The sequence below is a fragment of the Capricornis sumatraensis genome, chromosome 16, assembly GCF_032405125.1.
Source record: "Capricornis sumatraensis isolate serow.1 chromosome 16, serow.2, whole genome shotgun sequence".
Lineage (NCBI taxonomy): Eukaryota > Metazoa > Chordata > Mammalia > Artiodactyla > Bovidae > Capricornis > Capricornis sumatraensis.
In genome coordinates this window covers 11,298,569-11,321,191 of record NC_091084.1, presented here as the reverse complement: position 1 = coordinate 11,321,191, position 22,623 = coordinate 11,298,569, and the positions used below count along the sequence as shown (strand labels likewise).

Genomic DNA, 22,623 nt, shown 5'->3' with positions numbered 1-22,623 from the left:
CATTCCATTATTCTTGCCTGGAGAATATCATGGACAGTGGAACCTGGCAGGCTACAGTTCATGGGGTCACAAAGAGTCTGATAGGACTGAGAAGCTAACAATTTCGCTTTCACAGAAAGGCATTCAATAGTTTTGAATTGTTTGTAATTCAAAAGTCTTTTACATTACTATTTGATCTCTCTTCAAAATAGTAATTGAAGAGTGCATTGGTAAGAAGGACATATTCTTGAATGACTTCCCAAGTAGGTGGCTTATATTCAACACTTAGTCTGAAAATAAAAATAGAATATGATCATGGATGATTCCATTTTTGCATCACAGTCAACTGCAATTCCTGCTGGGTTTTACAAACCTCTCACTGCAGAGACAGGCATTATAATGGATATTTCTTCAAACTTGGCAAACACCTCTGCAGGGGTTTGAATATAAAAATTACCTTTAATCTGCTGTGACCATAGAGTTAGCTATAAAAATCATTTCAGAACATTGTGGTTTTGCACTTCTTAGAAAAAAGGAAGATCTTTTTAAAAATAACAGAGACTATATACATAGGCAAATTATTTCCCTTTGAATAAAAATAAAGCTTTATAAACTATTGCAAAATATATTATCTTGGCTTGGAAAAAAATTTGTTTTTAGATAGTTTATATGAATTGTATTCCAGAAAGCAGGAGTGTTCATTGGGGTGCGGTTGAGGAATGAAATAGTGAAAAGGGGGGTTGCATTATGGAGGCAACCACTTTGACATGCAGCTGAAGCTTGGTCCCACAGTGCCAGAGCCTTATGAAATGCATTCAGGATAATCTCATTGGCAGACAAATCAATGGGCTTCCACTCCTAAAGGCAACTCTACAGGCAGTTAATTCCCATGTACATTTACAGGATGCTCTCAAGTTGCAACTGAGTGAAACTGGTTGTGTCTCCGCAGACCTGGCTGCAGTGGCACTTTCAGGGAGTAAAAATTCTGGCCAAGGTCATTTAGACATGCAATAATTATCCAGAATACAGAGAGGGAAACTTTAGAAGATAGCAAGCACATGAGCAACATGATCAGATTTTCCTCTGCTGGCACTGTGAAAAATTATCTTCACACATTTACAGATCTGTTGCACACCTAGTATGTGTCAGATGATTTGTTACACAATGGGGATATAATGGAGGGAAAAACAAATGCAGTAATTGTCCTTAGGTAGTTTACAATATAACACAAAGGGTGATAGTACCCTAAGTACTGAGTGTAACCATGCATCATAGGATCTGCCTGCCCTGGTGCAGTGCTCCATGGAGCACTCTCACAGATCACTGCACTGTAAACAAGACAGACAAATGTAGCATCAAAGGCATTTATAAGTAATACAGAATTTTGCTAATGGTTTGAAGGGTAATAAACAAGGAGACGACATTCTGCAAAGCACATAAAACTTTATTAATCACCTCCCTTTAATCACTTCTCTCTTTTGGCAGCCTTTTATTCATACAACTGCTGTATCTCTCCCTTGATACGACACACTTCTGCCTCCCCTACACTATTATTTCTGGTCTTATTTCAAGGTCTCACTATCTCTGCCTCATGTATGACAAGCTCAAACTTTCATTTCTATTGTCATTCAAGTTCTCAGCCTAGTTTTGGAGATGTTTTCTCAGTTTGTCTTATGTTTCTTCAATCAACATTTACAACTAATCGATACATGTGAGACATTGTTCTAAAAACCTTACAGGTATTAACATGAAAGGATGGAAAATATATACAAGCAAGTATGAATTAAAAACAAAATGTTTAGATCAGTCTACTGATATCATACGTGATACTAAATGCATTTCTAGGTACAGAGAGGAACATTACGTTGTGATAATAGGTTCACTAGAGCAAAGCATCTTCCCACAATCCATGGTGTACAACGGTGGGCTCCTCACGCCTCTTCTGTTCCAGACAGAATCTTCACCTACAAGGTCGAATTCGTTCCTAGGGTAGGTCTGAAGGAATTTCTTCAGACCCTTCTCCAGGGCAATAGTGGCTCCAAAGTGGTAGAGAGAGGATGAAAAAAAGAAAAGAAAAAAATATCAATAAAAATAGTCCTTGGGTTCTTTTGTCACCCCTCAAGTCGGATAGTGCTGAAGAGAGAAGAATAATTAAGGAAGGAGCTTGTATAATGAGTTAGGATATAGTCAGCATGCATGCAGAAAGAGTGTGGCCTTTATTAGAGAATTCATCAGTTGCCACAGTGGGGAGAAAAATAAAAAGACTGTAGATGCAGATAACCTAAGATTTAGTGGTGGTGGAAAATCTGATGGCATTTTTTCAAAAATGAACTACAGGCAAAGTTATGAGCCAAGGATGTATGTGTAGACATCAGGTTTACTTTTAGAGCAAGAATTGTGTCAATGAGGAAATTATGCGCAGAATTACATGCTTACATAATTTATGAATCAACCGCATTAATTCACTGCTGAATAAGGCAGGTCCTAAAAGTAGTTGAAAAATATCGAAAAATGGCATACCCTTGAAGATTGTGGTAGGTTGCATAATGGCCCCAAGCCATTCATTTCTTAATTCCTGGAATCTTTGAATGTTACCTTATATAGTAAAGAGATTTTTGCAGATGTGGTTAAGGGTCTTAATTCAGGGACACAGAAAACTATACAAAGACCAAAGAGAAGCCTGAAGCAATTTACTTTTATCACTTATTGTGTGAAATATGCATGGCTATTCTAGCAGTATACTGAAGCTGTCTTGTCCCTGCTTGGAATAGTTGGTTGTCGGCCTCTCTTCATGTCTTGGTAGACTGAGTTCAACCATAATGGGAGTAACTACAACATAAAAAATCCAAAGGCTACGTTTCAGTGTTCTTACAATAGTGTGTGCTAAGTCCCTTCACTCATGTCTGACTGTATAACCCAATGAACTGTAGCCTCCCAGGCTACTCTGTCCATGGAATTCTCCAGGCAAGAACACTGGAGTGGATTGCCATATCCTTTTCCAGGGGATCTTCCCAACCCAGGGATTGAACCCATGTTTCCTTTGTCTCCTGGACTTGCAGGAGGGCTCTTTATCACTAGCACCAACTGAGAAGCCTATCAGGGTTCTTACCATTCTACAACCAGAGAGAACTGGTTGTTAACCCTCTGCTGGTAATTCAGCACTTAAGGTCACTGTCATTGAATCAGAAATAACAACCTTTGTTGGACTAAACATCAGTTAAAATGTACCCCTGTTCCACTCCAACCTTCTGTGTTGGTTTTGCTCCAGATAAAGTACAGACAGAATGGATCCTGTGCTACTCTCTCTTTCAAACACCTAAATTGGTTTTGCCACTCAAACAATGAGATTCAGCAAAGTCATTCTTATTTCCTGATCAGCCCATTTATCCCAGAATGGGATATGATAATCAGAATGGACTTGAGTATTCTTAGTTTATCTCTTTTTGTCTTCTAGATTGTGTTAGTTCAGTCCCTCAATTGTGTCCGACTCTTTGTGACCCCATGGACTGCAGCATGTCAGGCTTTCCTGTCCATCACCAAATCCCGAAGCTTGCTCAAACTCACGTCCATCAAGTCGGTGATGCCATCCAACCATCTCATTCTCTGTCATTGCTTTTCCTTTCCACCTTCAATCTTTCCCAGCACCAGGGTCTTTTCCACTGAGTCAGTTCTTATATCAGGTGGCCAAAGTATTGGAATTTCAGCTTCAGCATCAGTCCTTTCAATGAATATTCAGGACTGATTTCCTTTAGGATGGACTGGTTGGATCTCTTTGCAGTCCAAGGGACTTTCAAGAGTCTTCTCCAACATCACAGTTCAAAAGCATCAATTCTTTGGTGCTGAGCTTTGTTTATAGTCCAACTCTCACATCCATACATGACTACTGGAAAAACCACAGCTTTGACTAGATGGACCTTTGGTGGAAAGGAATGTCTCTGTTTTTACATACGCTGTCTAGGTTGATCATAACTTTTCTTCCAAGGAGCAAGTGTCTTTTAATTTCATAGCTGCAATCACCATCTGCAGTCATTTTGGAGCCCCCCAAAATAAAACATTTCCCTGTTCCCATTGTTTCCCCATCTATTTGCATGAAGTGATAGGACCAGATGCCAGGATCTTATTTCTCTGAATTTTGAGTTTTAAGCCAACATTTTCACTCTGCTCTTTCACTTTCATCAAGAGGCTTTTTAATTCTTCATTTTCTGCCATAAGGGAGATGGTATCTGCATATCTGAGGTTATTTATATTTCTCCCAGCAATTTTAATTCCATCTTGTGCTTCATCCAGCCCAGAATTTCTCATGGTTTATTCTGCATATATGTTACATAAGCAGGGTGACAACAGTCAGTCTTGACGTATTCCTTTTACTGATTTGGAACCAGTCTGTCTTCCATGTCACATTCTAACTGTGGCTTCTTGACCTGCATACAGATTTCTCAGGAGGCAGGTCAGATAGTCTAGTATTCCCATTTCTTTAAGAATTTTCAATAGTTTGTTGTGATCCACACAGTCAAAGGCTTTGACATAGTCAGTAAAGCAGTAGATGTTTTTCTGGAACTCTCTTGAGTTTTTGAAGATCCAGTGGATGTTGGCAATTTGATCTCTGGTTCGTCTGCCTTTTGTAAATCCAGCTTGAACAGCTGGAAATTCATGGTTCACGTACTGTTGCAGCCTGGCTTGGAGAATTTGGGGCATTACTTTGCTAACATGTGAGACGAGTGCAATTATGCAGTAGTTTGAGCATTCTTCACATTAGCTTTCTTTGGGATGGAAATGAAAACTGACATTTTCCAGCCCTGTGGCCACTGCTGAGTTTTCCAAATTTGCTGGTATATTGAGTGCAGCACTTTCACAGCATCATCTTTTAGGATTTGAAATAACTCAACTGGAATTCCATCACGTCCACCACCTTTGTTCATACTGATGGTTCCTGAGGCCCATTTGACTTCACATTCCAGGATGTCAGGCTCTAGGTGAGTGATCACACCGTTGTGATTTTCTGGGTCATGAAGATAATTTTTATATAGTTCTGTGTATTCTTGTCACCTCTTCTTAATATCTTCTGCTTCTGTTAGGTACGTACCATTTCTATCCTTTATTGTGCCCATCTTTGAATGAAATATTCCCTGGTATCTCTCATTTTCTTATGAGATCTTTAGTCTTTCCCATTCTGTTGTTTTCTTCTATTTCTTTGTATTAATCACTGAGGCTTTCTTATTTCTCCTTGCTATTCTTTGGAACTCTGCATTCAAATGGGTATATCTTTCCTTTTCTCCTTTGCCTTTTAAATCTTTTCTTTCCTCAGCTAGTTGTAAGGCCTCCTCAGACAACCATTTTGCCACTTTGCATTCCTTTTCTTTGGAATGGTCTTGATCGCTGCTTCTTGTACAATGTCATAAACCTCCATCCATAGTTCTTCAGGCATTTTGTCTGTCTGATCTAATCCCCTGAATCTATTTGTCACTTCCACTGTATAATCATAAGGGCTTTGATTTAGGTCATACCTGAATGGTCTAGTGGTTTCCCCTACTTTCTACAATTTAAGTCTGAATTTGGCTATAAGGATTTCATTATCTGAGCCACAGTCAGCTCCCAGCCTTGTTTTTGCTGACTCTATAGAGCATCTCCATCTTTGGCCACAAAGAATATAATCAATCTAATTTCAGTGTTGACCACCTGGTGATGACCATGTGTAGAGTCTTCTCTTGTGTTGTTGGAAGAGGGTGCGTGCTATGATCAATGTGTTCTCTTGACAAAACTCTGTTAGCCTTTGACCTGCTTCTTTTTGTACTCCAAGGCCAAATTTGCTTGTTAGTCCAGGTATCTGTTAACTTTCTGCTTTTGCATTCCATTCTCCTGTAATGGAAAGGACATCCTTTTTGCTTGTTAGTTCTAGAAGGTCTTGTAGGTCTTCATAAAACTGTTCAACTTCAGCTTCTTCAGCATTACTGGATGGGGCATAGAGTTGGATTACTGTGATATTGAATGGTTTGCCTTGGAATAGAACAGAGATCATTCTGTCATTTTTGAGATTGCATCCAAGAACTGCATTTCAGATTCTCTTGTTGACTATGATGACTACTCCTTTTCTTCTAAGTGATTCTTGCCCACAGTAGTAGATATAATGGTCATCTGAGTTAAATTCACTCATTCTAGCCCATTTTAGTTCACTGCTTCCTAAAATGTCAATGTTCACTCTTGCCATCTCCTGTTTTACCACTTCCAATTTGCCTAACGTTTCAGGTTCCTATGCAATATTGCTCTTTACACCATTGGACTTTACTTCCATCGCTAGTCACATCCACAACTGGGTTTTGTTTTTGCTTTGGCTCCATCTCTTCATTCTTTCTGGAGTTATTTCTCCACTGAACTCCAGTAGCATATTGGGCACCTACCTGTGTCCTATCTTTTTGCTTTGGTATTCTTTTCATGGAATTCTCAAGGCAAGAATACTGCAGTGGTTAACCATTTCTTTCTCCAGTGAACCACCTTTTGTCAGAACTCTCCACCATGAACTGTCCATCATGGGTGGCCCTACAAGGCATGGCTCATAGTTTCATTGAGTTAGACAAGGCTGTGGTCCCTGTGATCAGATTGGTTAGGTTTCTGTGATTGTGGTTTTCATTCTATCTGCCCTCTGATGAAGAAGGAGAAGAAACATGGAAGCTTCCTGATGGGAGAGACTGACTGAGGGGGAAACAGGGTCTTGTTCTGATGGGCGGGGGCCATGTTCAGTAAATCTTTAATCCAGTTTTCTGTCGATGGGTGTGGCTGTGTTCCCTCTCTGTTGTTTGACCTGAGGCCAAACCATGGTGGACGTAATGAAGATAATGTCGACCTTCTTCAAAAGGTCCTATTCATGCACTGCTGCACTCAGGGCCCTCAGCCCTGCAGCAGGCCACTGCCAACCCACTTCTCTGCCAGAGACTCTTGGACATTCATGAGCAAATCTGGGTCAGTCTCTTATGGGGTCACTGTTCCTTTTTCTTGGGTCTTGGTATGCACAAGGTTTTGTTTTTGCCCTCCCAGCATCTGTTTCCCAGTCCTGTGTAAGTTCTAGAGGCTCTGTGGTGGGGTTAATGGCGACCTCCCCCAACAGGGCTTATGCCATACCCAAGTCTGCTGCACCCAGAACCCCTTCCCCTTCAGCAGTCCACTGCTGACCCATACCTCTGCAGGAGACACTGAAACATTTTTTGCTCAGTCTCTGTGGGGTCTCTGGGTCCTGGTTCACACAAGGTTTGTTTGAGTCCTCCTAGCATCTCTGGCTAGTATGGGGTTTGATTCTAAATGCAATTTTGCCCCTCCTACCATCTTTCTGGGGCTTCTCCTGTGCCCTTGAACATAGGGTATCTTTACTTCCCTGATAGCTCTGTTGGTAAAGAATCCTCCTGCAAAGCAGGAGACCCCTGTTTGATTCCTAGGTTAGGAAGATCCACTGGAGAAGGCATAGGCTACCCACTCCAGTATTCTTGGGCTTCCCTTGTGACTCAGTTGGTAAACAATCTGCCTACAATGTGGGAGACCTGGGTTCGATCCCTGGATTGGGAAGATCCCCTGGAGAGAGGAAAGGCTATACCTACTCCAGTATACCAGGCTGTACATACTAGTACTAGATTCGTGCTGGGTATTAAATGTTTTACCCTAAACCCAGGAGACTTTTTCTTGTTCTAATCCTTTTTTCAGAGTTTTCAACTTATGGATAGTTTCAAGGAACTTGGAAACTTGTGACCAGCACACTATTACTGGAAGATATTTATTTATTGTAAAGAAGCTGAATAGTATTAAGTTTTTATGTCAAGTTCTGCAGGAATATAAGATACTAATTTGGCTTTTATTAATCCTTTATTTATTTTTCTATATGTCTGTCTGGAAAGCTTATTATCTTGATGTACTACAAGTTAAATAAAAACATCAAGAATCATTGGATGTTCTGAATAATTTTTTCAGATGTCCTTGCCAGTCAGTCATTGCATACAATTCAATTTATCCTCAAGCAGATTTATGAAAACAATTTGAACTTCTATCTATGGAAACAAAAAATTGTATCAGAGAAAACAATGTGCATTTTTTAAATTAAATCCTTTAATATGTCTTAGAAACTTGGAAGAATTATTTAATAAGTGCTTACAAATAATAAGATAAATTGCTTAAATATGAATCTAATTTAGATTTTTCTGGTTGCCTATATGTAAACTTGATACTGTCATTTAGGAATTAAAAGTCCAAAGAATGTAAACTTCTGATAACTGGCATCATAATGGTGAATATAGCATTCTTAACATAAGCAAAGAACTAAGAACTTTGAGTTAGTCTTTGAATGAAAAATGTAATTCACTACCTTTAATCTGACTTCCTTTTCTGTTATCAGACTAGTCTACTCACCGTCTCCATGCTATATTTCCTCATTGTCTCCTCATAAATGTATCTCATAGTCTGCAATCTGGCACTGAACCTCAACAAACCACTCAAGGTGTTTTCTCAAAATTTGTCAAGTTTCTATTTGTCAGACACACCAGATTTTTCTCAGTCTCCATCATTCTTGACCTATAAAAATCAGTTTAAGTCTGAAAACATTTTCTTTCTTCTTCTTCTTTTTTTTTTTTTTTTCAATCTACCTGGCTCCAGATGTTCCTGTGGGTTTCCTTGGTGGCTCACCGTAAAGAATCAGCCTGTAATGCAGGAGACACAGGAGATATGGGTTCAATCCTTGGGTTTGGAAGATCCTCTGGAGAAGGAAATGGCAACCAACTCTAGTGTTCTTGCCTGGAGAATCCTATGGGCAGAGGAGCCTAGTTGGCCACAGTCCATGGGGTTACAAATAATCAGACATGACTGAAGTGACTAATCGCAGCATCCACAGATGCTCTTGAACAGGTTCATCTGTACCTTTCACTATGTCTCTTCAATCTACTCCCTAAATCAATCATTCCATTTACCTACTAGTCTGAATGTGTCTTTACCCATTTGTCTGGTTTATTTATGCTTGGCATGTTTTCCCTGAAGGACTTAAGAAGGCTTATCCTTCCAAGTGGTGTGTTTCTTCAGGATTCTACTCTTATGCCCCATCTATATTTCTAAATATTCATCTTTACTGGGCACTTCTATTTCTTTTTTCACTTTAAAATTTCCTACAAACTAACTTCTTCAACTGATATCTATTATTAGAGATCACTTTTCTTCTAAACATCTAATGCAAATATTTCTGGATCAGTCAGAAAGCTTCTCATATCATGTTGTCATTGTTGTTTAGTCGCCAAGTCATGTCCTACTCTTTTGCCACCCATGGACTATAGCTCACCAGGCTCCTCTGTCCATCAGATATCCCAGGAGAGAATACTGGAGTGAGTTGTCATTTCCTTCTCCAGTGGAACCCTCTGACTCATTGTAGGTGGATTCTTTATCAAGAAAGCCTGCCCTGTTTCATGACTTCATACATATTCCATAGGTTTGGCAAGCCCTGTGAAATCTATTGCAATTTGAAATTCTTCAATTTCATTCTTCTTTGCACTTCTAATTACAACAATCTTTGCCTGTTGCCTGGATCAGTTCAGTTCAGTTCAGTTCAGTCGTTCAGTTGTGTCCAACTCTTTGTGACCCCATGAATCGCAGCACGCCAGGCCTCCCTGTCCATCACCAACTCCCGGAGTTCACTCAAACTCACATCCATTGAGTCAGTGATGCCATTCAGCCATCGCATCCTCTGTCGTCCCCTTCTCCTTCTGCCCCCAAACCTTCGCAGCATCAGAGTCTTTTCCAATGGGTCAACTCTTCGTATGAGGTGGCCAAAGTACTGGAGTTTCAGCTTTAGCATCATTCCTTCCAAAGAAATCCCAGGGCTGATCTTCTTCAGAATGGACTGGTTGGATCTCCTTGCAGTCCAAGGGACTCTCAAGAGTCTTCTCCAACACCACAGTTCAAAAGCATCAATTCTTTGGTGCTCAGCTTTCTTCAGAGTCCAACTCTCACATTCATGCATGATCACTGGAGAAGCCATAGCCTTGACTAGCTGGACCTTTGTTGGCAAAGTAATGTCTCTGCTTTTGAATATGCTATCTAGGTTGGTCATAACTTTTCTTGCAAGGAGTAAGTGTCTTTTATTTTCATGTCTGCAGTCACCATCTGTGGTGATTTTGGAGCCCCCCAAAATAAAGTCTGACACTGTTTCCACTGTTTCCCCATCTATTTCCCATGAAGTGATGGGACCAGATGCCATGATCTTCGTTTTCTGGATGTTGAGCTTTAAGCCAACTTTTTCATTCTCTTCTTTCACTTTTATCAAGAGGCTTTTTAGTTCCTCTTCACTTTCTGCCATAAAGGTGGTGTCATCTGAATATGTGAGGTTATTGATGTTTCTCCCGGCAATCTTGATTCCAGCTTGTGCTTCTTCCAGCCCAGTGTTTCTCATGATGTACTCTGCATAGAAGTTAAATAAGCAGGGTGACAGTATACAGCCTTGATGTACTCCTTTTCCTATTTGGAACCAGTCTGTTGTTCCACGTCCAGTTCTAACTGTTGCTTCCTGACCTGCATATAGGTTTCTCGAGAGGCAAGTCAGGTGGTCTAGTATTCCCATCTCTTTCAGAATTTTCCACAGTTTATTTTGATCCACACAGTCAAAGGCTTTGGCATAGTCAATAAAGCAGAAATAGATGTTTTTCTGGAACTCTCTTGCTTTCTCAATGATCCAGCGGGTGTTGGCAATTTGATCTCTGGTTTGTCTTCCTTTTCTAAAACCAGATTGAACATCTGGAAGTTCATGATTCACGTATTGCTGAAGCCTGGCTTGGAGAATCTTGAGCATTACTTTTCTAGCATGTGAGATGAGTGCAGTTGTGCAGTAGTTGAGCATTCTTTGGTATTGCCTTACTTTGGGATTGAAATGAAAACTGACCTTTTCCAGTCCTGTGGCCACTGCTGGGTTTTCCAAATTTGCTGACATATTGAGTGCAGCACTTTCACAGCATCATCTTTCAGATTTGAAATAAGTCTATTGGAATTCCATCACCTCCACTAGCTTTGTTCATAGTGATGCTTTCTAAGGCCACTTGCCTAAATCAGTGGGTTTCAAATACTGTTTTCTGAAGTTCACAGTAGGTGAATAACTTTCTTATTCAAAATTCACTTTCCAGAGTACATCTATGTTCTAGGCTATAGCAGATAAAAATGGTCTCAGGTACAATACCAGTGAAGTAGCTATAACACCACATATTTTACTATCAGTCAAGGAAGCTAACAGAAAGCAAGTTCTTAAGAGTGGCATCATTAAAGAGATTTAAACTAGAATGTATTTTTATTAATTTTGTTTAAAGTAAATCAGTCATAAAGCCAGGTCTGATTTACCACCTACTTTATGATGGAACAAGAAACTTAACCTGCTTGTGCTTCAATTTATTCATCTGAACAAAGGGATAGTATGGATACTTGTCTCCTGGGGTTATTAAGAGGATTAAATGCATTAATAAATAAAAATCAATTAGAACAATGCCTGATACATTGTGAGCTTTAGTAAAAATTAGCTATTCACACAGTATTTATGACACAAGTACCACTACATTCACTAGTGTGTGGGTAATTGCAGTAAGAAACTACTTTCCTAGACTATTACTATATTATTTGTTGCTGCTGTTATGTGCTGTGTAAATTCAAACTCCTCTGTTCAGAATTGAGGCTTTAATAGAGGTTGGGGTGAGGGGTAGCAGCACTGAAAGAAGTTCTATATTCCATCACTTGTCTTCACTCATATTATCCAATCAAAAAATACTCCAGAATTTTCTGACTCAATTCCTTCTCTTTTGGTTCTCTCTTCTGAGATACCATTTTAATTCCTATCTCTGCTGCAAATGTTTGAATGATTTCCTTAAAATCACACAGCTTGTTCATTACAATAAAGAGAATAAAATCTACCATATAATAAGTATAGTTTGGATTTTATTGTAAAAGCATTTCTGTTTGTCCATATTGAAATCCATCTGCCACATTCATAATACCCACCCACAACTTTATGTCATTGTCATGCAAATTGTATTTGGCAGCTCGATATTTCACTATCCAGTAGAGCTCAGTGTCATCTAAAAATCTGGAGATTTTATTATTTCCACTGTAGAATACTTCTTATACTAAGATAGTTTACAAAATTATCAACAAATCGCAGCTCCAACTTATCCCCATAATACTATTCTACTTTGCCAACATGTTGCTTCCTCTACGTAAGGTATTTCATAACAAAATATTTTTCCTTCATGTTGTTTCTATTCACTATCTGTTTGTTAATTTGAAATAATATTTAGCATTAAAATGATCAAAAGCTTTTGGAAATCCATAAAATTACATTTAATAGACAAGCTTTTAATACAGTGATCCTTAAAAACTTGAATGAGAATAATCTAGGGTGCATGTAAAAAACAAAAATATTGGGCTACACTCAAGATCTACTCAATCAGAATTTCTGGAGTGGTCCTGAAAACCAGAGTTTTTAACTCCAGAAATGTAAGGAAAACACATTGACAATCCACAATTCTTTGTCAAAATGCAGCAAGTTTTTCTGCTCCCCTCCCTCCCCTAAGAACCCCAGTAACCCTCTCCCAAGTGAAGCTGCTAGGAATAATTAAAGGCAAATGGTCTCTCTCCCTAAGATGCAAAAATACTTCCTTTCTCAGGTCCAGTGAGTCATAAGGCCCTCCCAAAACCATAGTCAGCTAGTAGACTATGCAATATCTTTAAGAATCAAGACTGGAGCCACCAACACGAATAACACAGTATATATCTATATCCGGAAGTTAATGGCCAACAGACTACTTCAATGGAAAAAAATGGTCATTGATGTCCTTCACCTTGGAAAGGCAACAATACCTAAGACAAAAATTTTGGAAAAACTAGCCAAAATATACAAGATCACACCAGATGTCATTTTTGTTTTTGGATTCAGAACTCATTTTGGTGGGAGCAGGACAGCTGGCTTTGAAATGATTTACAGTTCCTTGAATTACATGAGGAAGATTGAGCCCAAACACAGTCTTGTAAGACATGGCCTGTATGAGAAGAAGAAGACTTCAAGACAACATCAAAAGGAATGCAAAAACAGATTGAAGAAAGTCAGAGGGGCTACAAAGGTCAATGACAATGCTGACAAAGAGAAGGAGTAAAGATTCTACAGTGACTATGTCTGTGGTGATTGTACAGATTTCTCATGAGAGAATTAAGAAACTAAGACCTTAAAAAAAATGAAGACTGCTCTCTTGGGAGGTCTCAAGAGAACCCAGATCTTTAAATATATCACCTAGATTCCACTAATGGGGTCATTCTATTCCTGCTATTCCTTCAGAGAGAGGATTAGATGAAAGAGGTAGTTTAAGATCTACATGCAAGTTTAGATTGTGAAATTTAGATCAATATGCTGCTTTTATTGGAGTATCCTCATAACTGAGTTGCCATGGGTGCCATAAGTCTACTCACTTTATGTAGACAATCTTCCTAGCAGTTTCTAGGTGGCTCAGTGGTAGAGAATACACTTGTCAGTGCAGGAGATGCAGGAGACACGGGTTCATTTCCTGGGTTGGGAGGATCATGTGGAGGAGGAAATGGGAATCCAATACAGTATTCTTGCATGAAGAATCCCGTGGACAGAGGAGCCTGGTGGATTATAATCCATGGGGACCCAAAGAATAGGACACAACTGAGTGACTGAGCACACACGCATGCCTAGTATTAACAAGATTCCTATTTTCCTACATGCCATTTTTCCTTCTTTTACCTTGCACTGCTGTTCTTAATATGATCTATCTGATTTTTCTCTGAGCATCAAATAAAGTATTTAAGAATAACCTTAAGTCTCCCTATGAATCATTTTAAATGATTTCCTTTCATTTTTTTTTTTCCCTCCTGAACTAATTCTCACATTTAGTCTCAGTTAATTTGTCTAAAATAGAGTAACTCTATGGTGGATATTTTAAGGTTTCCCTTATCCTTCAAGGTGATTGAATTTACATCCTTATTTGTATCTTTATTGAATTTTATTATTTTCTGATCATTTTTATTCTCCAGTACTAAAAATCACATCCAGGATATTGAGTACTCTAAAACTACTTCTTCTGGAAAGTCATTTGTAATATTTATAAGTGTTTCTTCCATAGTTCACCCCAATGAGATATTGGGAAATTTATCATAAAATAAGACTGTTTTTTTTTTTTTTAAAAAGAATACCACATACTGAAACTCATATATTCAAATGAGTACTGTGTTCTTCAAAGTAGAAATACTAGGAAGAAATTTACTTACACCAATATAATCTTGCCTTTATACAGAATATTTTAAAACTGAATGCTGCTTCTTGCTATTTTATAACCCTTGTCTCTTTGTGCTGTGGAAGGGAAATAGCAGCTGCATAAGTGGAAGGCTTGAAAATGATTAGCGACCTTCGTATGCATCAGGCACCTTGCTGAAAGTATCTCATATGTTCTCTCACTTAGTCCTCACAGCAAAACAGCATTTGAGTTTATCTTTCTTTCACTGTTAAAAGATCTGCCATACAGAAAGAGGCAGCAAGTCCTCTTAACCTTATAAGTGTGTGACTCTAAAATGTATCCTGCTAAATGTTATACTTTATTGCTCAGTGATCACCTGGTTAAGGGACTCTCCCAAGGTCATAGTGTCTTTTTCCCAGTATCTTTATGCTTCCCTTATGATCTCAATGCCAAACTGGGGCCTTAGATTACTTCATCAATACTACCTGAAATAAAATTTAAAGAGTATGGTTAGAGATGATCGTCCATATGAGTAGCCGGCCTATCATTGCAGCAGTCTGCTTCTTTCCAATTTCATCCCTGTAGATGATGTGAAGAATTTTTTCTCAGTTCATCAAGAAACAGAGAATCCATTAAGTTTATGAAATTAGATAGCAAGAATGGAGTAACCCATTTGAGTAAAATTGGGGTTATGCACATCTTTGGGAGTGACAGAATTCATCTATAGAGAATCTAAGGTTGCCCGCTATATTGTATTAATTATCTGTCAAAATATCTATCAAGAGAATACATAGCCTAATTTTCTTAATAATTAGTAAGTTTTATAGCACACTTTTTTCTTTAATGGTAAATTCTTTTTCAAATTTCACAGTGTTAAAAAAATAACTACAAAGGAAAAGAAAATGAAAATTGCACCAAATCCAGGATTTTAAAAACATTTGTGTCACTGGTTTAATAAATAAATTAAAGCCAACATAAGGAATTATTTTACTGTTGTCCTGACAACTCAATGATCAATATAAGTAGTACAAATTTTATAGATAGCCAGTGTGAAAATTAGTCCTATGCCTCACAAGTGGTATCTATGTGTCACCACTGTCACAGGTTCTTCTGATTTTGCTTTTGTTTAAACAAAAGACATGCCCTCAAATAGTTTTCAGAGCATTTGAAATTCAGAAGTGAGTGCAAGCAGAAAACAAGTTGCAAAAAATTAAAAAAAAGAGAACTCTGGGAACAATTTTGAGGCTCTAACCTCAGAAATGGATTCTCAGACAGATCTGGTCAAACACAGACCCACTATCTACAACTTTATCCTTGTACTGTAATACTTAAACCACTTGAGCTAAATTTCACTAAACAATCATTGAAGTGAATAAGAAGTCTCCTTTAAAAAAATCAGATGCCACAGAGAAAATCAGAGAACAGTACTTTTTGCTTTATTATATATTGGCTAAGTCATATAATTTTGCTTTTAATATCTTCCTGAGATAACTTCCCAAGAAGAAATGAGTAGGGATTATTTGGGAAGAGAGCTGGATATGATGTGAAGGATAATGGAAGGGAATTTGGCATCACTTTAAAAAATGGGGTCAGACAGACAGCTATTGAGGCAGACTTAATTATTTTGTATTCCCAAATCTGCCTCATTTTAATTGTGACTTATCCTTGCTAAACCTTGGTTTCTTGATTCATACAACAGCCTTGAGATTGTTGTTAAGAATAAAATAATTATGCACCTAAAAAATCTGGCACACTATTTTTTTTTTTCCAGTGTTGAGGATTCAAGAATAACATATTCTCTGATCCACAAAGGACTCATGATCTAAAAGGAAAGATAGACAAGGCTATGGTTCTATTAAAAGAAGTCACATCACCATGTACAAAAAGTAAAATTAAGAGACATCATATGTCAGAGGCACCAAAGGGACAGGCACTACCTCCACAGGGTCATCAGGAGCATTGACCGAGTGGAACTGACATCACTGAAAAAGAATAAGAATTTGTCAAAGGCCCCAGTGCTAGGCTGGCATCATAGACAGAGAATAAAGCATACCCAAAAGAACTAGATAAGAAAGGCAAATAAAAAGGGTAAATTAAAAACTAAACAAAAAAGCTTTATTTTTTTAAAGCAAAATTCTTACTCACTTTCAATTTTTTTGTCTGAGCCTGGCTCTGCATCTATGAAAAAGCGTGTGCAGGGAGGAAAGGTATTTTATTTTCTTCTGTTATCTATGTCTAAATTTCTTTAGATCACATCTTATGAACTAGGTAGTGTTTTGTGAGTTATATAGCAACCAACTTGTTACAGTTTCCTATGGAAAAATGTGTTTCTTTCCAAAGTGCTGATTTATGACAGAACATATGGAATACAATTCTTTCATTACTTAGCATTATGGAAAAGAACATAGACTCTGGAGCTGGATGTCATGAATTCACATCCTGACTGTGGCATTTAATAGCCAAGGCTTTGGAAAAGTTTTCAAACTTTCTAATTCAGTTTCCTCAGAAGTAAAAAGAGGATAATTCTTTTTACTGGCTGAGTAATACTCCATTGTGTCTATGTACCACAGCTTTCTTATTCATTCATCTGCTGATGGACATCTAGGTTGCTTCCATGTCCTGGCTATTATAAACAGTGCTACAATGAACATTGGGGTACACGTGTCTCTTTCAATTCTGGTTTCCTTGGTGTGTATGCCCAGCAGTGGATTCATGTTGATGTATGGCAAAACCAATACAATATTGTAAAGTAACTAACCTCCAATTAAAATAAATAAATTTACACTAAAAAAAGACAAAAAAAGGATAATTATTAGATCAATTCAAAGTGTTGTATGTATCAGAACTGATACATCTAAAAGATTTAGAAATGTTCATTATGTATAGTAAACCCCATATATGGAGTGAATGTTATTTTCATTGCTATATTATCATTATACTTTTCTGTATTAGCATTATGCTTTTAACAGTGATTAGTGCATGACCTGAAAGTCATACTAAGCCTCTAATTGTAATTTTAAGTTTTAACTTTTATCTATAACTTAGGAAATCTTCTATAAAGTGACAAAAATCTTTCACAAATTAAATTATTGAAAATACAAAAAATAATAATGCATCTGAAGTGAGCAAAAGTTGTTCAGTTGTGTCCAACTCTTTGTGAGGCCATGGACTTCACAGTCCATGGAATTCTCCAGGCCAGAATACTGGAGTGGGTAGCCTTTCCCTTCTCCAGCGGATCTTCCTGACCCAGAAATCGAACAGGGGTCTCCTGCATTGGAGGCGGATTCTTAACCAACTGAGCTTTCAGGGAAGCCAATAATAATACAACTAGAAGTTGTACTATATATATATATATATATATATATACACGCACATACAGTTCTGATAGTACATAGTACTATGTACTATGTTATATATATATAATTAGAAGTAGAAGTAGGAAAAAGTGAAACCTTACAGATCATAGTTGCAGCTATCATTAATTGCTTACTTACCCAAATCTTTACTTTCTAAACCTTTTTCAGCCTGTGAAAAAGGAGTTTAGTCAAACTGGAATAAAATGACATATAAATTAAAAAAGTGAAAATAAAATAAAGTCTCCAAAGACTTTTCAGTGTTAGAGATGCAACATTTGTATAGCCACTGTGTTTGCAGAGAACAGTTATCTATGGGTATAGTCCTACTTCTGGTTCTCTTCTGAAGTGTTTACTCACACCTAAAAAAAGATAGGACAATTTGCAAAACATTATCCCATTTCTATTATGAATCCTCTTCTGACCCACACACTTCTTTTTCAAAAGAAGGAAAAGTGTATCTTTTACAGTCCATTGAATAATCATTTCCGCTGCTTTTTAATGTGAATAGCTACATCCAGTAACTATATTTGATGGTCAAAACAATTTTTTTGTACTCTACTTTGGTTTAATTCTAGATAATATGTTCAACAAAAAACAGTCATAAGGAAACTTATTAATGTTGCTCTAGGCAAATAGGTTATTTTGTCAAAAGAAATGCATGAAAACTCAAACAGTTGTGATTTATTAATCATTTTAATAGTGGATCATTTAGATAGAATCAATTTTCATCAGTGTTAAAAACCTAATATAAAACTCTTTAGTGAACTAGGACTAAACAGTGCTTCAACAATTTAATGCATTTATCATTTTAGAATATTATATCTTTTTTGTCATATACACACTTGCAATTCAGTCGCTCACTTGTGTCTGACTCTTTGCAACACCATGGACTGCAGCATTCTAGGTGTCCATGTCCTTCACCATCTCCTGGAGCTTGCTCAAACTCATGTCGATCAAGTCAGTGATTCCATCCAACCATCTCTTCCTCTGTCATTCCCTTCTCCTCCTGCCTTCAATCTTTCTCAGCATCAGTGTCTTTTCCAAAGAGTCAGTTCTTCATATTGTGTGGCTAGAGTATTGGAGCTTCATTATCAGTCCTTCCAATGAATATTCAGGACCAATTTCCCTTACAATGGATTGGTTTGATCTCCTTGCAGTCCAAAAGACTCTCAAGAGTCTTCTCCAACACCACAGTTCAAAAGCATCAATTCTTTGGTTCTCAGCTTTCTTTACGGTAAAACTCTCACATCCATGCATGACTACTGGAAAAACCATAGCTTTGACGATATGGACCTTTGAGGCAAAATAATGTCTCTGCTTTCTAATACACAGACTAGGTTGGTCATAGCTTTTCTTCCAAGGAGCAAGCATCTTTTGATTTCATGGCTGCAGTTATAATCTGCAGTGATTTTGGAGCCCAAGAAAATAAAGTCTGACACTGTTTCCATTGTCTCCCCATCTATTTGCCATGAAGTGATGGGACCAGATGCCATGATCTTCATTTTTAGAATGTAGAGAATTTTAAACCAGCTTTTTCACTCTCCTCTATCACTTTCATCAAGAGGTTCTTTAGTTCCTCTTCGCTTTCTGCCATAAGGGTGGTGTCATCTTCATATCTGATGTTACTGATATTTCTCCCGGTCATTGATTCCAGCTTGTGCTTCATTTAGCCTGGCATTTCGCATGATGTACTCTGCATATAATTTCAACAAGCAGGGTGACAATATACAGCCTTGTCCTATTCCTTTCCCAATTTGAAACCAGTCTGTTGTTCGTGTCCAGTTCTAACTGTTGCTTTTTGAGCTGCATACAAATTTCTACGGAGGTCTGGTATTCCCACCTCCTTAAGAATTTCCACAGTTTCTTGTGATCCACACATGAAAGGTTTAGATGGTCAATGAAGCAGAAGCAGATTTTTTTTCTGGAATGCTCTTGTTTTTTTCTATGATCCAGCGGGTGTTGGTACCACATGGACCACATTTTTTCAGAACTCTCCACCATGACCTGTCTATCTTGGGTGGCTCATCTTGGGATGGCTTATAGTTTCATTGAGTTAGACAAGCCTGTGATCCATGTAATCAGTTTGTTTAGTTTTATGTGATTGTGGATTTCTTTCTGTCTGGCCTATGATGGATAAGAATAAGAGGCTTGTGGAGTCTTCCTAATGGGAGCTACAGGATGTGGGACAGACTTTTTCTGATGGCTGGGGCCATGCTCAGTTCAGTTCACTTCACTTCAGTCGCTCAGTCTTGTCCAACTCTTTGCGACCCCATGAACTGCAGCACTTCAGGCTTCACTCTCCATCACCAACTCCAGGAGCTTGCTCAAACTCATGTCCATTGAGTCGGTGATGCCATCCAACCATCTCATCCTCTGTCATCCCCTTCTCCTCCCACCTTCAATCTTTCCTAGCATCAGGGTCTTTTCCAGTGAGTCAGTTCTTACATCAGGTGGCCAAAATACTGGAGTTTCAGCTTCAGCATCAGTTCTTCCAATGAATATTCAGAACTGATTTCCTTTAAGATGGACTGGTTGGATCTCCTTGAAGTCCAAGAGACCCTCAAGAGTCTTCTCCAACACCACAGTTCAAAAGCATAATTCTTCCGTGCTCAGCTTTCTTTGTAGTCCAAATTTCACATCCATATGTGACTACTGGAAAAACCATAGCTTTGACTAGACAGACCTTTGTTGGCAAAGTAATGTGTCTGGTTTTTTTTTAATATGCTGTCTAGATTGGTCATAGCTTTTCTTCCAAGGAGCAAGTGTCTTGTAATTTCATGGCTGCAGTTATATTCTGCAGTGATTTTGGAGCCGAAGAAAATAAAGTCTGTCACTGTTTCCATTGTTTCCCCATCTATTTGCCATGAAGTAATGGGACCAGATGCCATGATGTTAATTTTCTGAGTGTTGAGTTTTAAGCCAACTATTTCACTTCCCTCTTTCCAATTCATCAAGAGGCTCTTTAGTTCTCCTTTGCTTTCTGCCATAAGGGTGGTGTCATCTGCATATCTAAGATTATTGATATTTCTCCCGCCATCTTGATTCCGGCTTGTGCTTCCTCCAGCCTGGCATTTCACATATTTTACTTGCAAAAAAGTTAAACAATCAGTGTGACAATATATAGCCTTGATGTACTCCTTTCTTGATTTGGAACCATTCTGTTGTTCTGTGTCCAGTTCTAACTGTTGCTTTTTGACCTGCATTCAGATTTCTCAGGAAGCAGGTCAGGTATTCCCATCTCTAAAGAATTTTCCATAGTTTGCTGTGATCCACACAATCAAAGGTTTTGGCATAGTCAATAAAGCAGAAATAGATGTTTTCCTGGAACTCTCTTGCTTTTTTAATGATCCAGTGGATATTGGCAATTCAATCTCTTAAACTTATGGACTATGGAAGAAACTTATGGACTTGAAATCCAGGCTGACCCAAAGTGTGATATGTAGCCAGATAGAAGTTAATCAATTTATGTTTAAGCACTACAGGTACAAAAAAAGGTAAATTTCATTTTTCATTGCTAGTAAACACAATGACATGAGGAATATAGAAAAGTAAATATCATTAAAATGCAATCAGATAGGCACTAAAAAATGGTTTGAACTATGTACTCTGAAAACAAAGAATAAATTAAGAATAATTCTTCTGAAGATGGGGAATTGATACTTGAGTATGATTTTGAAAGCTGAATGAAAGTTTATTAAATAGAGGAAAAGATTAAAAGAATTACAGAGGGGCAGAAGCAGGTGGCTGTAAAGTGGCATGGTTAGTTTGGGAAGTGAATAAAAGTGCTGTGTGACTAAAGTGTGAGATTTGTGAGTAGTTACTAAATATAACATTAAACAAAGTGATAAGGTCCAGACTGTGAAGGGTTTTGAATTCAGTGCCACGGGGTTCAGTTTTATTTTAAATACATCATTCTATAATGAGAGTTGTTAAGCAGGGAATTGACTCTTTAAAAGTTGTTATTTTTGTTGCTCTTTTTTATTTATTTGCTTGTTTACCTTCAGGACAACAATATTAGTAGAAGTAGAAAAGACAAACTAACAGATTCAAATGTTGATCTGGGGTCTTGAATAGCTTTTTGGAGAAAGGAATGGATATACAGTATACTCCAGCTCTATTCTTCCATTGAATGAAAGCCAAATGAATATGGTAGGGGAAAAAATGCAGTTTTCTTTTTGACAGAGTGAGGAGCTAAAACAGCTATAACAAAATATGTTTGCTTATTATATTCACTTGGGAGTACTAAGAACAAGTTACAAAGACATCAGAAAGACAGACTAAAGGAGAATTAGGAGTAGAATTGGGCTAGATAAGAGAGTTTACTGAATTTCAATGATGATGGTTTTGATCAATAAGATAATTGGAATAACTGTACACAAATAACTGTAGTACAAGAGAGAACATAATTAGTAACATAAGAAATAAAAACATGGTAACCCAGAATTACAAGACAGGATTTCTTGCTGGAGGATTTACAGAAGTTTTCTGGGTTTTGTTTTCACTGGGAAGGGGAGTGTTTTTAAGTGTCCTTTCTCTTCCTCCCCTCACCCCCTCTTTTCTTCCATCTTTTCCTTCTCTTCTTCTCCTTTTTCTTCCTCCTCTTCTTCTCCTTCTTCTTTCGACGAGACAAAATTTGAAATGAAGTTTATTGATTTTTAGATAAGGACCAGCAGCATGTACAAAGGATCACCATCAGTTGAGGAATAAATTATATTCTGAAAACAGAAAGCATTTGTTATATAAAATATTGGATTCATGAAGGGGAAGAGGGAAAGTAAATTTGGAAACATAAATTAAGACTAGAATATTGAAGTCTGTGAGTGGAAAACTACAAAATGTAGACAATAAATAAAAAGGAACGACCCACAGCATGCTTTTCAGCAGTTGCAGTAAACTCTAAAGCAGAGATCACACTTCTTCCTAGTTCAGTCTTCCTCATTTACAGAAGGTGTTCTATTTCATCTTGGCTTCATCAATATTTACATCAATGATACTTTCAGAGTCTTGACCTCTCAGGACCTGCTTGCTTCCCATGAACTTGTACT

General features: G+C 37.8%; 1 protein-coding gene and 1 pseudogene across 1 annotated transcript in view; both read left to right on the top strand.

Annotated features, from left to right (window-relative positions):
• Window positions 1-22,623, top strand: part of CNTN5 (contactin 5) — a 635,147-nt gene that overhangs the window by 183,623 nt on the left and 428,901 nt on the right. The gene's annotated exons all lie outside the window — the stretch shown is intronic.
• Window positions 1,889-13,124, top strand: LOC138092701 (small ribosomal subunit protein eS24 pseudogene; annotated as a pseudogene).